Source organism: Lissotriton helveticus, chromosome 5_1 (assembly GCF_964261635.1).
Source record: "Lissotriton helveticus chromosome 5_1, aLisHel1.1, whole genome shotgun sequence".
Classification (NCBI taxonomy): Eukaryota; Metazoa; Chordata; class Amphibia; order Caudata; family Salamandridae; genus Lissotriton; species Lissotriton helveticus.
In genome coordinates, this window is record NC_136065.1 from 665,000,153 (window position 1) to 665,014,133 (window position 13,981).

Below are 13,981 nucleotides of genomic sequence, written 5' to 3' on the forward strand. Positions count from 1 at the left end.
GAGTGGTGAATAATGGAACATAGGTGAAGTTGGAATGAGAAATACGGGTGTGCAGTTTATACAAAGCATACAGCAAAAACAGGAATAGGTGCATCAACAGATGCCCAAGTGGGCATTCATAGGTAACAACTTAGTTCTGTACGGTCATTAAGACCAAAAGGTTTTTGGGATTGCAATCTGTACATCCATGATGTTTCACGTTGTAGGAGGGTTTTGTTGTTGTCTCTCCCTTCAATTTTGGGGACAATTTCCAACACTAGATATTTAAGTTGTGCCACACTGTGGTTTGCTTCATTGAAGTGGATAGCGATGTTGGATTTGATGTTTTTCGTTCGAATATTCGACTTGTGTTCATTAAGTCTGGTTTTGATTTTCCGACTGGTTTTTCCCACGTAGGTTTTGCCACATGGGCACTTTAGCAGGTAGATAAAATTGGCGGAATCACAAGTAGCGTCGACATTGAGCTTAATCTTGAAGCCTCTCATTGGGTGACTAATAAAGTTGCCTTTGATCACATTATTGCAGTTACTGCAATGGTGGCATGGTCGTGTGCCCGTGTGTTGTGTAGAAATTGATTGACTATCGTTTTTCGAGAGAAGCTCCTTGAAGTTCATAGGTCTAGTGTAGGCAAAAATTGGGGGATCTTTAAATAGTTCACCGAAATCTGGTTCAGAAGATAGTATGCGCCAGTGTTTCAAAATAATCCTCTTGTATTTGCTACTAGAGGTGGAGTACCTCGAGACTAATACCATTCTGTCTTGGTTGGTTCTCGGTTTGTTCTGCAAAGCTGCTGTGCGTTGGATGATTGCGGTACGATCAATCGCTTCCTTCAAGATTGTTTCTGGGTAATCTCTTTCTCGAAATCTAGATGCCATAGATAGAATTTGGTTAGTTCTGGTGTCGGGGTCTGACACAATCCTGGTGATCCTTAACATCTGACTAAAAGGTAAATGTCTTTTGAGGGAATTCTGATGGAAGCTGCTAAAGAGCAGAGCATTGTTGCGGTCGGTGCTCTTACGAAAGAGGTCTGTCTGTATTCCCTGGGGGGTGATTTTGATAAGAACATCCAGAAATGCGATTTCATTGTGGTTTAGATTCCAGGTGAAGTCAATTCGATCATCTTTGGAATTGAGTTCAGTAAGAGCTGATTCTAGGCTCTCCTCAGTGTTTTTCCAAATGAAAAGTAGATCGTCGATATAACGAACATAACATTTAAGATTGTCCGTCCAGATGTTGTTTTGGTAGATGAAGTTGTTTTCAAAATTCCCCATGTACAGGTTAGCGTAGGTCGGCGCTGCACAATTGCCCATGGCCATCCCGGACAATTGCAGGTACCATTTCTCCTCGAATTCAAAGTAACTATGATATAAGGTGTATATCATTAATTCCAGGAGGAAAGGTTTCAAAGAATCATCAATGTTGGATTGGAGTAAGGCTTGCTCTACGGCATCAATCCCTCCTTCGTGGGGGATGGAGGTGTACAAGCTTCTCACATCCGCTGTACACAGAATGAGTTTCTCATTTTCAAAAAGTTGGAGATTAGACAATGTGCCCACCACAGGGATGCGCTTACACCCCAGTAGCGCACGCAACCCCATAATCCCATTGGACGCATCTGAACAGTTACGTCACCTGTAAGGAGCACCTTAAATCGATTAACCTCTTTCCAGCTTCTAACAAATTTTCAATCTCAACCACAGCTGTGCGCCGTGCTTACACTGCTTTCGTTATTCTCTCCTTCTGTTCTCCAAGCAGGCAGCACGCACCCAATCAGAATGCAGTACGAAGAAATTTCAAAATCCACTGAAGCTCGAGCTGAAACCTTAGCTTTCGATACAGACGCAACAGAGAGAATATACGCTCTTATCAATGAAGATCTCACCCAAACCGCATCCAACAAAACCAAGGAACAGTGCATCAAATAACTTCTTTATCTTTCAAGACGCCGCGTCAACCAAAAACTACACGCCAACACCTTAATAAAATATCACAAGGTGCTCCGCATTCCCCGTGGCCTACGGATTGCGTTAAAACCGTCACTTTGTAAAAATTCGAAAACATTCATTGAACGATGGAACGCCATCCTGAATAAGTGCAGTCTGGACCTCATTCTATTAATAGTGGAGGAACTATCAGGAATCCTAACTGAGCTATCTCACGAAATCACCACCATTGAAAAGGAACTCGAGGATTTAGTTACACCAGAGGAGCTTACCGCGACACTTGAAGAAATTCAAGCTCAATTAGACAAACACACGAAAGAAATTAACGAACGCAAACTACGTAAATTTCGCCGGGATACCCTGGACTATAAACTGGGAGAAGTTTATACATGGGCGGACATTTACGCCCAACGTCGTAGGAACAAACCTTATAACCCCAACACTGATACCTCGTCCTCTGAGAGTGATAGCACCAAACGTCCACCCAGGAGAACTCCAACTGAAACACCAACTTCAGCATCTCCATCTGATGGAACCCCTTCTACTAGTCATGTTGACTTAACCACCTCGGAGCCTTTTTTAGAAGTAGGCCCAGACAAAACCGCAGACCCAGACGGGGCAAAAGGGCAGGCAAAAACCAACTCAGGTACCCAACAACCACTGAAGGACACCAAGAAAACCAGGAGAAATCGCTAGTTATCAACATCTCTGACGTCCACTTGACGCAACATGAAACTAGAATCTTACAAAAAGGATTATCTTTTGTACCGACCAGCAACACCAACCTACTGGAATTGGACGTAAGCACGTTCAAACTCACGAGAAAGTTGAGATTGAGATATTTTTTTGAAAACATTGTAGAACCTGTCACGGACTCTAAACCTGATCAGCTTAGAGGCCTACGACTGTTAAGCACTTTTATGCCACCTGTCAGTCATAAAAGCATAGACACATTCGAGACCCTGGTCAAACAGGACATCTCCAAACTGAACTTCCGAAAAAAAAAAACAGAAGAACATCACGAACAAAGACATGGACACCTTAAAGAACATTGCTAGAAACCCAGCCATCAAATGCATTAAAGCCGACAAGGGAGGCGCCCTTGTCATCTTGAACACTGAAATATACAACCAACGGACCAGGGAACATGTCATGGACCCCAATGTCTATCTAGCCCTTGATGGAAACCCAACCAGTGAGTTTAAAAAGGAGCTCCTCCTTATTATTGAAAAGGCCACCACCGATGGCATCATTGATGACAGAACGAGAAAATACCTCACAACAGAACATCCCCGCAGCCCATCAATCACCATGCTACCTAAAATCCACAAAAACCTGACGGACCCCCCGTTCCGTCCAATCGTATCCACCAGAGGTTCCATACATGAACCGACCGGCAAACTCATTGACCGTTACCTTCAGCCCATGGTCTCGAATTTACCTAGCCACATCAAGGATACTACGGAACTACTTAACAAATTGTCTAATCTCCAACTTTTTGAAAATGAGAAACTCATTCTGTGTACAGCGGATGTGAGAAGCTTGTACACCTCCATCCCTCACGAAGGAGGGATTGATGCCGTAGAGCAAGCCTTACTCCAATCCAACATTGATGATTCTTTGAAACCTTTCATCCTGGAATTAATGATATACACCTTATATCATAGTTACTTTGAATTCGAGGAGAAATGGTACCTGCAATTGTCCGGGATGGCCATGGGCAATTGTGCAGCGCCGACCTACGCTAACCTGTACATGGGGAATTTTGAAAACAACTTCATCTACCAAAACAACATCTGGACGGACAATCTTAAATTTTATGTTCGTTATATCGACGATCTACTTTTCATTTGGAAAAACACCGAGGAGAGCCTAGAATCAGCTCTTACTGAACTCAATTCCAAAGATGATCGAATTGACTTCACCTGGAATCTAAACCACAATGAAATCGCATTTCTGGATGTTCTTATCAAAATCACCCCCCAGGGAATACAGACAGACCTCTTTCGTAAGAGCACCGACCGCAACAATGCTCTGCTCTTTAGCAGCTTCCATCAGAATTCCCTCAAAAGACATTTACCTTTTAGTCAGATGTTAAGGATCACCAGGATTGTGTCAGACCCCGACACCAGAACTAACCAAATTCTATCTATGGCATCTAGATTTCGAGAAAGAGATTACCCAGAAACAATCTTGAAGGAAGCGATTGATCGTACCGCAATCATCCAACGCACAGCAGCTTTGCAGAACAAACCGAGAACCAACCAAGACAGAATGGTATTAGTCTCGAGGTACTCCACCTCTAGTAGCAAATACAAGAGGATTATTTTGAAACACTGGCGCATACTATCTTCTGAACCAGATTTCGGTGAACTATTTAAAGATCCCCCAATTTTTGCCTACACTAGACCTATGAACTTCAAGGAGCTTCTCTCGAAAAACGATAGTCAATCAATTTCTACACAACACACGGGCACACGACCATGCCACCATTGCAGTAACTGCAATAATGTGATCAAAGGCAACTTTATTAGTCACCCAATGAGAGGCTTCAAGATTAAGCTCAATGTCGACGCTACTTGTGATTCCGCCAATTTGATCTACCTGCTAAAGTGCCCATGTGGCAAAACCTACGTGGGAAAAACCAGTCGGAAAATCAAAACCAGACTTAATGAACACAAGTCGAATATTCGAACGAAAAACATCAAATCCAACATCGCTATCCACTTCAATGAAGAAAACCACAGTGTGGCACAACTTAAATATCTAGTGTTGGAAATTGTCCCCAAAATTGAAGGGAGAGACAACAACAAAACCCTCCTACAACGTGAAACATCATGGATGTACAGATTGCAATCCCAAAAACCTTTTGGTCTTAATGACCGTACAGAACTAAGTTGTTACCTATGAATGTCCACTTGGGCATCTGTTGATGCACCTATTCCTGTTTTTGCTGTATGCTTTGTATAAACTGCACACCCGTATTTCTCATTCCAACTTCACCTATGTTCCATTATTCACCACTCTAAGATGGCCACGTTTTGCACTCCTTCTACTCCTTTCACCCTAACCCCTCTTCTCTTTCCACCACTTTGTTATCTATCTGCCATAACTCCACACACACCCTGCGAAGACAGTCATTGCCTGCATTGGAGCCTTTTGCGCTTCAACTATGCTTCACTAAGTAAGTCATGCCTGTGTTAATTTCACCGCTTAACTGTGTCTCTTGGTCGCATGCTCTTCGTTAGCCGCTTCTGATTTTACTCGACTGATCTACTTTGCATGACACCCGCTCCGCGTTGGGAATCCCGCCATTCAGCACATTCTGTCACTTTCCGCCGGCTAATGTTTTAAACACGGTTATTATTCGCACGTTAGCCACTGTTCAGGGTTCTGGTATCTCACGTTCTTTCCTTCAAGCTTGGATTACTACGCCTGCACTTTACCAAAGTTATTTCCGGATATGGGTGCATGAGGTTGTCCTCACGGTTTTAAACCACCGAGTGCAGTTATTTGATTTCATTGACTCATTATAGTAATAAGATGCAACATTTATTGCGTTTTTTGTATATCCTTTGTTGCAGTGCTCCTTGAGAAAGGACATCTGTCCGAAATGCATTGGAGCTTTCTGTTAATGTTGAATGAAGACATCTACACCTGTTAACCCATTCATATGAAGTTAATATGAAATACATCTATAAAAATTCGAATTAAAACTTTGAAAAATCTCCAAAAGTTTGAATCTGACTTTTTCTGGAACCACTGTGTTGTGACAACACACAGGTCCATATAAGAGTGCCCACCACAGGGATGCGCTTACACCCCAGTAGCGCACGCAACCCCATAAGTCCAATCTTCAGCCAGTTCTACATCTCGAGTTCATCTGGCCCTTTTCCACATTGACAGGGGGGAAGTTTTTCTCGCTCGTGGTATCAGCGACCTTAGGCCTCGGTAAGATTGTGGTTGCGGACACAGGGGGATATGGTTTCAGCTCTGGCCATAGTTCCCTGGTGTTGCCTCCATCTGTGTCTCTTGGTACATCATGTATTTGCCCCACTGGAAATCTCTGTATTGGAAATATGAAGCCTTAGTACCAATCACACCTCCGATTTAATTGGATCTCCAGTGATTTCTCAAACCAGAATCTCTTGCCAGGTGTCTTCAGTTGAGTTAGTTGTTCCCAATGACAATAGCAACAGATGCCAGCAAGTTGGGGTGTGGATTGGGGTTCTGTACAGTGCTGAGCAGGTGGGCATGCCAAGAGGCTTGGTCCTCATCCAAGTTAAGGCGAGTTGGCTGCTGTCAAAGCAGGGCTGCTAGCTTTTCGTCCCCAAATTAGGCACCATTCAGTATGAATTCAGTTAGAAAATCAAGTGGTGGTCGCATATCTTAACCACTGGGGGGAGGGTCTTTCCCTCTATCACCTTTCCAGGGTGAATTGTGTTTGGACAGCATCAAATCTCCAGTCTCTGAGAGCAGTTTATCTTCTGGGAGAGAGATTGGACCTGCAGAACAACTCAACAGGAAGTTCCCCTCCTCTGTAGCCCTTTTTCTTTCACACACAGGTTTTCATCAGAATTGTGGCAGGTTCGGTCAGCCATGGTTAGACCAATGCACAACTAAAGACAATACTCTCCTCCATCAGTTCTGTTCCCTTGTTCCAACCAGGGCTGTGTGTGTGATAAATGCTATCTCTGTGAAGAGGCCGAATGGGTCTTCTGTATTGTTCCCTACCAATTCCTTTGATTCCTTGGGTGTTACAGAAGATTTGCAAAGGCCAAGTTCAGGTTCTGTTGGTAGCCTTGAATTGTGTGTAGAGGCCTTGGTTTCCTGTGTTGATGGCAATGACTGTGGTTCCTCTATTGATATTTCCTCTCTAACCTTCCCTGCTGAGGCATCCTCTGTTATCTATCTTATGTCTCAGTCAGTTGAATCTGGAGGTTTGGCTGTTGAACACGAATTCCTATTAACAACGGCTGTTCATCAGAATAATAAAGGCTATTCAACAGTCTCGTAGACCTTCAATATGAAAGTCATACAATCGACACTGGCAGAATTTCTAAAAATGGTGCCTAGAAAAGGGCTTACAGAACTCTGTGTGTGATTCAGTTCGGATTTTAGATTTCCCGCAGGATGGTTTCAGGATGGGCCTTGTGGTCTCCACTATTCGTGATTACTGCGCAGCAATTTAGGCATTCAGGGCTGAGGTTACTGTAGCAGCGTCCCCTTTAACTTCCTGCAACGCCCTGTGCATTCCCCGGTTCCCCCTTGCTGTGCCGGTCTTTTGGGGCCCGGGCAGAAAGGGAATGTGTGGGGCCCTTCTAATTTGCATACAGTATGAAATCACAGGAAATGACATCAGTGGAAGTGCTATCAATTGACTATTGTTGAGTGGCTTTGCAAGAAGCAACTTTCTTGGTGCGGATATCATTAAAACAATAAAAACATAAATATTGAAACTAATAAAATAAGTATATATATTTTAAAGTTCTTCTACATGGAAATATATTATACTAGTCCTGTAGTTCACGGCTTGCCTCCCAGTTGGCATGTTAGCAAATGCCAGCCAGCTCTGCAAAGTGGTTGGTTCCTAGAGTCTATGCTATGATATTCTACTGGTTTGGGCTGCTCCAGCCTTGCCAGCTAAACTATTTGTTTTGCACTCCCTATTGATTCCGGCTTGCCTATATCAGGCAAGCAAAACAGTTGGCACCAACAGGAGCTGGCTGCACAACGCAGGTCAAACATCTAAAATGAAGAACAAGTCTCAGAGCACTGGACCAAAGCCATGAGGTCCAGGGGAGAGAAGGACTCTCTTGGGCCTCAGAGAACTGGATTGCGGCTGCGAGGCGCAGTAGAGTGGGGCCAGTTATGTAGCAATGCTGCCATGGGCCCTGGTTTAAGCAAGGTAAATGGTTCCTCCCCACTACTCTTTGGTCCTTAACTGGACAGCAAATATCAGCCATAATTTGGGTGCATGGGACACATAACCCCACAAACCATGCACCCTTTGCACTTCCTACACTATTTATAGCTATACCCTTCAGAGGGTGCCTCTTGCCCTGGACAGGAATCCATGAATCTGTGCTGCAAAGTCCAGCGTAGCACACTCGGACCCTTGGGCCCCTCAGTACTGGACCATGGCTGTGAGGTGTACCAATGGCATAGTAATGTTGCCATGTGTCCTGATGTAAGAAAATGATGCCAGACAGTAAAACACAGCCTTAATTACGTGCATTGGGTGCCTAACATCCTTGAGCTCTGGTGCCACTGTACCTGCTGCACTATTGTTAACTACACCCCTGAAAGGGGACCCATGTGCCTCATAGCAATGTTCCAGTGCTGCTAAGCTTACAGGGTGTGCCTCCTCCCCTGAGTGTTCAACTATGCCTGTGAGGCCCAGAGGAGAGAGGGCCTCTTACAGGCCTCACAGCTTTGGAACATGGCATTGAGGCCCATGAAAGAGAGGAAAGTAGCGCAGCAATGGTGCCATGATGCAAAGTAAAAGGGTCCCCTCACCCTCGTCCACTGGCTGCATAGTACAGTAAGACATAATATGGGAATATTGGGTTCTTAATACCCCTGAGCCTGGTGCCACTGCACCTGCTGCACTACCGATTGCTATGCCCAATCAGGGACCCATGCACAGGGCCATGGAATAGCACTGTGAGACACATTTAACTGGGCCCAGGGCTCTGGGCTCACGTGAGGCACCCCCTCTCCTGGGCCTCTTAGTCGTGGAGTGGCATTGAGATAATAAAGAGAGACACATGGGCCTAAGATCACTGAATCATGGTTGTGAGGTGCAGGGAGAGGGGCCCTCTGTAAGGCCTTTCAGTGCTGCACCATAGCTGCAAGGTGCCGGGTACCTCTTAGGCCTCACATCGAGTGATGCGATTTCTAGGCGAGGGGACCCAGAATACGGGAACCCTCTTCCATGGGTCTTGCAGCAATAGGGTAGCACTGCAAGTCCAGGGGAAGGGTTTTCCCTCCCCTGGACCACCTAGCAATGATTCAGAGCTTCAAGACCCAGGGAGGGTGGGCCCATCCCCTTAGCCATTCAGCTATGGTCTAGTTCTGCAAGGGCCATGGGATGTGGCCTACTGCCCTAGGCATCACATCCATGGTCTGGTGCTGCAAGGCCCAGAAGAGGAGAGTCCCCTTACCTGGGCCTCACAGTCTTAGTCCCCAGCTATCGCTGTGAGGGTCAATTAAGCTGGTAAATGTTCCATTATCACCTCACAGGACAATTTGTGCCTTTGGAGACACATTGCGCTTGCAGAGGCATCAGAAATGTGTATTGGGGAACAGGGGAACTATGAGTCACATAGTGGATTTTTGGGGTTTTATTCTAAAACTCACCCTCTAAAGCAGACCATGTTAAAAGATAACTCAGCTGGAGATTGACTTTATCAAGCTTGATTACTCTTCAAACTATCTTTGAGTTCTAATCCCATTACCACTTCCTGGAGTAAGCCTTGACTGCTCGCTATTGCAATTTGTGAGCGACAAGTTTAGAAAATAAACTCTGGTAAACAAATGAAATGAAATAGTCTTAAGCTTTGAAACACCAGTGGTAAATATCTGCCACACATAAAGTCCAGTAAGTACCCTCTGCTACAGGGCAAGGTCCATTGGGTACACATTAGCCATAGTTATTTTAGATTTAATCTCAGCTTTATGATGGAAATAAACACTGTGTTCTAAAGATGGGCAGGGCCCATAACAAAGTGGCAATTTGCCTTGCCATCAGAATCATTGGCACCCCAGTTGTGGTCTGGTGTACTAGTTGGTAATGTTGAACCAGGAGGAGCGGTTTTTAATCCCGGCCTCCCATTGAATGATCTTGGGCAATCACTTTTCTAAATTTATTGCTCTGCTGCTCCCTTTTTGGCAAGATTGGGATCATTTTGATTCAAGGTACAAAACTACCAGTAGTTGTGATTTCTTAAATGGACTGGATATTACCTTGGAGATGAGAGGTGCCCAGTCACATGGTATAGTCAACTAAATGCAGTACAGCGGTAAATATATAGCATTTGCCCCAGGTAGGAATGCACTGCAGTCCTGGGTTTACTAATTTAACCAGCTGTTTGCTATTGGGCAAAATAATTTTCTCCCTGTGCTTCATCTACTAATTAGACAATATGGTAACACTTTGAAACAGGCTTCATGTAAGAAATAGTCATTAAGAGATTACTCCTTGGATAGGTAGCATGGGTAGAGGAGGGGAGAAGATGTGGTGTTAAGTCAGAACTGCCGACTTTGGAACTGAGGAATCAGGCTCGAGTCTTGTCCTTGTCTCAACATCCTGTGATTCTCACAAATCCCTTAATTTCTCTGTACCTAATAAAATGAATACGTCCATGTGTAAAAATTGGTATTCACGTAAAGCACTCCAATACCTTTCGCCTGAGTTTGCACTATATAAAAACTGCAGAAAAAAATGGGTTTCATATACTCATTCAATTATATTTGCATCTAAATAATGGAAGGTGCTTCAGACCATGCATGGTGCATGACCCCTCCTCTGCTGCAAGGCCCCCCCCTGTCTGCCACTGACAAGTGTCTCTTTCACAGCTCATCGGCATCTGAAAGAGTGCGAGTTTCTTGTCTTTTCTAAAGGTTAAGACTGCCAGGTGTCAAAATGCATGATAATAGGCATTTGAGCGGGAAGTGGACAGCATCCCCAATTGCGGGCAAAATCTGGCAAATGCAGATTGGCCTCACAGCTACATGCGGGGCTGTAAGTTCCAGGAGAAAAGTGGCCTCTCCCTGGGTTTTAGCAGCCATGGTCCAGTCCTGGGAGGCACAGGGTAGGTGAGCCTCTTCTCCTATTCCTCACAGGAGAGAGGAGTCCCTTCCCTGGGCCTCGCAGTGTTGCACCATAGGTGCGAGGCCTAGGACAAGGGGAACACTTTTGCGAGGCCCCATGTTGGTGGGCTGAGCGTGAGGTCTTGGGCAGCAACCCATGCCCTAGCGCCGCTCCTGCTTTTAGTTTTACGAGTTCTTTCTTTTCCTCCTTTTGAACCATTAGAGTCAGTTGATCTCAAACTTTTAACACAAAACGTGGTGTTTCTAGTGGCTGTTTGCTCAGGACGAAGAGTGAGGGAAATAGGTGCTTTGCTTTCGTTTTTCCCTTTTATTATATTTTTCCCAAGCAAAGTGGTGTTGCGTCCCGCCCTAATTTTTCGCCAAAAGTCCCATCCTTTTTTATGTTCCCAGGATCATTTTTCCAGTGTTTTTTTCCAGAACCCTCCTCGACTGAGGAGGAGGTACTTCCTACCTTGGATTTGCATGGGGGCGTTTCAATATATTTGGCTAGCACAGCTCCTTTTTGTAAAGTATATTGTGGTATTTTCTTAAGATGTTATAATTTAAGCATATTTATTGTAAGTTTTTAAGCTGCCAGTGTTTTACTTGTTTCCATATAAGTATTATTGCATGGTAGTGCGAGGTGCTTCTCTACCTTGTTCTACCTCTTGCTACTCATGCATCGTTCGATTATAATCAATTGTTTTTAGAGTTTGAATTAGTGGATGTTCAGTTGCTGCCAGTTACCTGTTGTGGATGCCTGTCTTGGCAGTTGGAGATCTTTTCATGAAAATTAAGTCTTCAGCCCAGAGCTCTTTTGTTACCGAGCCTTCTTCATTTTGGCAAAGAGGATGAGATATCGCAAAGTCTGCTGAAAAAAGAAGACGAATGTGAGAAGGCCGTCAAACAATGTGTCATAGATGCATTATTTGCCACCTTTGTTTTGCCAAATAAGGGATCCAGTCCATCTATATTAACTGTCAAGATGGATCAAATCTACCATCATAATGTGTTATGAATTGTTTCAGGTTCTTCTTCCATCTGTCATTGAGGTGCATCCACTAGCAGAACGCTGGCCTCTTAGGCTTCTTCTCGGGGAGACTCTTTGTGAGATATTTGCTGTGCTGCTACACACAATGCCTCCCATATTTTCCTTTCTCATTACAGTGTTCAGTTGGGAGAGGGGGTTTCTACTTATTTTGGAGATTGTGTATTATGTGGTCTATCAGACTCATAATTTAAATGTTCAACTTTAATAAAGGATTGATTTTGGCATTCATTTGCTGTATTTGTTGGGATTTCTATAATCATTTCCATTCTGCTTGGGTATTCTCTCACAGGTAAGGACTGTAGTGGGGAAGATGGACAAGAAGGTAATGGCCCAGTTACTTACAGGTAATCTTCATTACTCTGAATGGAAGTGTTCCCTGATACAGTCCAGTTTTTCTCACCCTCCTGCCCAGTGGTATTGATTATATAAAAATGTGGAAATCTCTTCATATGCTTGTACATGTACAGGATTTAATGTAATGGTTCCTCCCTTTTCCTATTGATGATTGGCAATTGCAGCCATATTGGGAGGATTTGTTTGGAAATCAGCTAGGGAACGGGATCTGCAGGATGGAGATAAACACTCGCAGGTAAGGACTGCATTGGGGAGGACTTGGACTCGGAGTAATGATGATTTCTGGTAAGCAACTGTTCAATGGTGCATCAGTGAGGCAAGTCCACGTTCAGAGAGATGTTTCATTCATAACCTTTTCCTGATTTTGTGAAATATTTTCAGGAATATACTGTATTTCTGTTGGGTGTGGTCCCACACTATTGCTGTCCAACATGAATAGTTTCAACTAAGTTTTATGCAAAAATATTACCTTGAAGTTAAATATATAAAATCTACTCCCAATGGAATGATATTTCTGTAAACGATATGTAGGGCACAGTATGTATGTATGTTTCTGCGTCCGATATCCTGACATACCATGAATGTCCAACCCTTTTGGATTGAGGAAAAATACCCATCTAGGGCACATATTTATCAGCACCCTGTTCCACTGCAAAGTCATGTAAAGTGATGCAAAACAGCACACACTGTTATTTACTTTTCAGCCTTAAACTTTTTTGCACTGAAAAGTAGCCTTAAAGTGCCACTGATAGAGTTGCGTTGGGCTACTATGTGTCAAAGGGGTGTCACATGGGTGGTACCTGGGATTCCCCATGATGTCACCCAAAGTTTTTGATGCAACGCTGTTCTACCAAAGTTGTTAGGCAGCAGTCTTAGTAAATATGGTTCTGCGCTGGAGTCTCTTCCTAGGGTAACGCATCATAGTCACTTTGGTGACAGTGCTGTGTTATGCTATGTTTTTGATAAATCTGCCACTGGGTTTTAAAAATATATGGATCATCATGCAGTGATCATGGCATTCAGAAGAAAGATTGCTCAGTAGGCTAAATATCCATGGCTGACAAAATACAGTGTTCCCGAACTCATGAGTTTGAATCTCATCAAGAATGAGTCAACCTTTCATCATTCCTAGGTCGGTAAATCGAGTACCATTAATTGTGTTAAAGTAACATATCATAACTACAACGCTTAGAAATGGATGAGGTGTTGTATACAATGCATGGAAGAGATCTTAGAATGAAAAAAGTGATGGATGGAAGACTGACCTCTGCAGGAAGATTTCCATACACACTGGTGCTTCGGAAAAGCAAATAGGCTTGGATAGAACCAGTCATATGCATGCCTACGACAAGCTTCTTCAAGATGTGGTGTAAAGTCACTCCCATGCCACGTGTTCCTGCTTGTCGGTCATTAGGGGCCGGTTAGAGTGAATCACTTGTATAGTGCATTTCAGGCAAAGCAGGAGGCCCGGACCATAGTTGGTGGATTGACAAAGGTTCCTGCGGATGCTGTGCGGCTGTTGGTGCCACCATTTGTTGCCTTCTCCCCTGACGTTTTCCTAAGCTTTTGTGCTTTCGAGTCATTTTGTGAGAGCTCCAGATCCCAATGGGCCCCCAAACTGTATATTGGGTGCCCCAGGGTCACTCCTTGACAGGGAATGTTCCCATTGGTCTCCGACCTTTGGTCATCAGGGGGTATCCCCCTGTAACCCCTGTGACTGAGCCCTAAGTGGTGGAAGCTTAACTGTGGGGGTTTGGTGCCCAGGTACACCCTTGAGAGCTGCTCACAACCTGCCCATCTAAACTGAAGTCAGGGGGCT

The 13,981-nt window shown here is 44.2% G+C and overlaps 1 long non-coding RNA gene across 1 annotated transcript in view; it reads left to right on the forward strand.

Moving 5' to 3' along the window:
* Window positions 1–12,151, forward strand: part of LOC144753334 (uncharacterized) — a 439,488-nt gene extending 427,337 nt beyond the window's left edge. Inside the window, exon 3 of the long non-coding RNA XR_013594300.1 lies at window positions 12,098–12,151. This is a non-coding gene — a long non-coding RNA (uncharacterized LOC144753334). The remainder of the gene's footprint in view (window positions 1–12,097) is intronic.
* Window positions 12,152–13,981: the final 1,830 nt, after the last annotated feature.